This window comes from Lucilia cuprina, chromosome 2 (genome assembly GCF_022045245.1).
Source record: "Lucilia cuprina isolate Lc7/37 chromosome 2, ASM2204524v1, whole genome shotgun sequence".
NCBI lineage: Eukaryota > Metazoa > Arthropoda > Insecta > Diptera > Calliphoridae > Lucilia > Lucilia cuprina.
In genome coordinates, this window is record NC_060950.1 from 65937254 (window position 1) to 65941655 (window position 4402).

The window sequence follows — 4402 nt, forward strand, 5'->3', positions numbered from 1 at the left end:
GACTATAGAATAGTCTATAGTCTGGACTATAGAATAGTCTATAGTCTGGACTATAGAATAGTCTATAGTCTGGACTATAGAATAGTCTATAGTCTGGACTGTAGAATACTCTATAGTTTGGACTGTAGAATACTCTATAGTTTGGACTGTAGAATACTCTATAGATTGGACTGTAGAATAGTATATAGTCTGGACTATAGAATAGTCTATAGTCTGGACTATAGAATAGTCTATAGTCTGGACTATAGAATAGCCTATATTCTGAACTATAGAATAGATTATAGTCTGGACTATAGAATAGTCTATAGTCTAGACTAAAGAATATACAGCTTTCCGTTAGCCGAGTCAGCTGTTTAATACGTAACGTAAGGTAGAAACTAACGGAGACTTTATAGTTTTTTTTAACGCATTATTAGCTTTAACATTTAACCACAAATGATCTAAACTTTTTGGCATAAATTAATAAAATTTTGTGTATTCTATTAAACTTATAAATGTTTGCATTTCATTATAAAGCCTCATAGGAGTTTAACATTTCATTCTAATAATTCTGAGAATTAAAAAAAAAAGAAATATTAAGAAATTTTTTATAAATAAATCTTTAAATGACTAGAATTTGTTTGTTGAAAGAAAAAAAAGTTATATATATATGAATTATGCATTTATTTATATAATAAAACAAATAAAAGTTTTTTTTTGAGAAAAAGACCAGTTTAAAAATGACAAACAAATATTTGAAAAAAAAGAATAAAACTTAATAAAATTAAATTATTGGCATAAATTATGAAAAAGTACAATTTTTAACAAGAGAAATAAATATTAAAAAAGAAATAAGAACAAATAAAATAAAGTAATAGAAAAAAAAACTAATGACTAATTATTTAGAATTTTAAGTTTTAATTTAAAAACAAAAAAACTATGATTTCTTTTAGTTTTATTTTTATAAGAATATATTGGGAAACAAATTGGTTCATATTTTTTCCCAGTTCACTTAGTCTAGCTTTAGTTGAACTCCCACTTTTTATGTTAAAATAAAATTTTCTTTTTTATTGCATTTTATTTTTACATATTTCAAACTATTGTAATTTGATTTAATAATTTTTTCAAGTGTAGGAGTAATTAAATGATGCACAGACAGCAGAGAGTGGTTTGCATAAGCAACAGGGGCCGAAACAATTGATGATTTACTTGTATACAATACTAACTTCAATAAACCTTTTAAAAGTCAATATATTCTATTCTTGGTTTATAATTTACAAGTTTAAAGTCTTAGTGCCCTTAAAGGTTCGGTTAGTTTCTACGTTCCGTTACGTAACGAATCAGCTGATTCATTTTTGTCTTACGGAAACCTGTTTATGTCGTTAGCTTGACTATGAGAGAAAGAAATGGTTGATATTTCTCTCACACACAAAAATCAAAAGTTTCCCCAAGTTTTTCTGTATGAAAAACACAAATCAGCTGATCAGCCAAGGGAATAAAACGTTGAAACTCAACCTTAAGTCTTAATCTCTTTATGCTGTTCTCTGCTGTACATCAGTATTCATTCATTGTCTGTTTAAAAAATTACAAACATCGAATTTATTGCAACTTGTTTTTGTTTCTCATTAATATTATTACAATTTCTCACATTATAAAATATGAGCTAATAATACCGGCGTAGAAAATATTCGTTAGTTACTCAGTAATTGTCATTACACTTCACTTCACTTTACTCATGATGGACGACATTTAAATCGAGATTTCAAACGGATCTAATACCACCATACATAAGTATTAGAAAAAGGGGAATACATATGAATCATGTCACAGGTAAAATCGATTAAAAAACTCGTTATTATTTTATACAAAAATCTTAAGAACAAAAAACAACTTCTTAAAGTGTTAAACGGAAATTGTGGAATTTTTTAATTCATCAAATACGGAAGACTTACAAAAATATATAATAATAAAAAAATAGTAATTTTTGTGTTATACAAAGTAAACAATTTCTTATATATTATGTGTGATTGCAAAAAAAATTTTAAATTTTTTATTGTTAAAAAAAAGAAGGCGCTAAAACTGAGAATGCGGCTATTTTTAGTAGACATTACAAATCATTTAAGCTGTGTAATCGTAATAGAGAATTATTCAAATCAAAACGTTTAAAGATGTCAGCGTTATTCTATGATGGTTTTACTTTTATTGCAACTGACAGCTGTTTTTGAATGCTGTTAAACTTTCGTGCATAATAATATTTTGATGTGATCTATAATAGTAAAACTGTCTATATATTATAAACGCGACTAATAGACCATAATAGTTCCATAATAGACTTGACCTGACTATAGACTAGACTATGAACTAGACTATAGACTAGACTATGAACTAGACTATAGACTAGACTATAGACTAGACTATAGACTAGACTATAGACTAGACTATAGACTAGACTATAGACTAGACAATAGACTAGACTATAGGCTAGACTATAGACTAGACTATAGACTAGACTATAGACTAGACTATAGGCTAGACTATAGACTAGATTATAGGCTAGACTATAGACTAGGCTATTGTAATAACTATAGACTAGACTATAGTCCTGACTATAGACAAGACTATAGTTCTGACTATAGACTTGAATATAGTCCTGGCTATAGACAAGACTATAATCCTGACTGTGGATAAGACTACAGATAGTTTAAAATAATAATTATTATTTTAAATTCAATACTTGTCATCTTAGTTGTTTTAAAATCCAAAAAAAAAACATAAATTTGACATTTTCCTCTAAAAACACTTTGTCTATTTTTATAATTGTGGCACGTGTGACTAATCTACAAGTTAAATAATTTATACTAAAATATACAAAAAAAATACAATTTATCTATATAGTAATCTATATAATTTTCTACTCAACTTGAAGTTTATGACTTTTCAACTGCCACATTTGTCATTAATCAAACATTTAAAAGCCGAAATAGTATTTTTTGGCATCAACAGCAAGAATATGGATTTTATTTACAATTTAAAATAAAACAGAGAGGTGTGAGAATTAGCTCATTTTGAGGGGGTGAGGGGGATCAATCTATATGAACTATAATTCAGTCCTACATTGGTTTATGGTTTAGTTTTTGGTACGAACTTTAGTTTGATCTGTAATAAATTTAAAAATTCTTTATAAATTCTCTTTATCAAATTTCCAATTAAAATTTGCTGAAAAATATTATTTTGATTTTTTACTCCAGATTAAATAGAACAAATTGAACATTATTTTAATATTGTTTAACACGAACTATAAAATTTTTAACATAATTATTCAAAATTTTACTTATCTCCCGAAATACATTTAACTTTCACTTTAAAAAAGAATATAATTTTCAAAATGTCTTATCTCTTCTGAAGAATCATTATAAAAAAATGATTCTTCTTTTAAACAAATACAAAAAAATATTTTTAAAATCTAATTAGAATTATGTTTTAAACATATATTTAAAAATAAATTTCAAAAAAAACATGAAACACAGAAAAAGGTGACAAGGTCTGTCCAAGAGAAAGAAGAAATTGATAATTATTCCAATATTTGAACAAAAATGAAAGTAAAGTAAAATAAAATAAATACATTTAAATTAAAAATATAATAAAAACTCATTAGAATTGGAAGCTTCTTAATAATAACACAATAAAAAATACACCATTTCCATTTTATTTAAAATCACAACTTTTAATACTGTTATAAATATAAATCCAATACCATTTCAACAAATTCAAGCAAAACTCTATATTTCTACAACATTCTCGGAAATTTTAACATTTGTTTAGCTTTATCTTCAAAAAATTCTTAAATCCACTTGGCTATGGTGTAGCAAACAAACGAAAAAGGTGTAAAAATAAATGTGAATGCATTAATTAAAATTTATTGTAATGATCAAAAATAAAGTGAGATAATAATTGAGGCAAAAAACAAAAATAAATAAAACAATATTTTGTTTACAAAACAAATAATAAAAGGAATCAAAGAAAACAATTAAAAACAAATAAAATATATACCCTACAGTAGTTAATAAAAAGAAGACCATAGATCTGTCAGAAAAAAGAGATTTAAATCTAAATCTTGGACTACAGTCTAATCTAAAATCTAATGTATAGTTTGAACAAAAGTCTAGTCTAACCTATAGTCTAACCTATAGTCTAGTCTATAGTGTAGTCTATAGTCTAGTCTAGAGTGTAGTCTATGATTTAGTCTATAGTCTAGTCTAGTCTATAGTCTAGTCTATAGTCTAGTCTATAGTCTAGTCCATAGTCTAGTCTAGTCTAGTCTATAGTCTAGTCCATAGTCTAGTCTAGTCTATAGTCTAGTCTATAGTCTAGTCTAGTCTATAGTCTAGTCTAGTCTATAGTCTAGTCTAGTCTAGTCTATAGT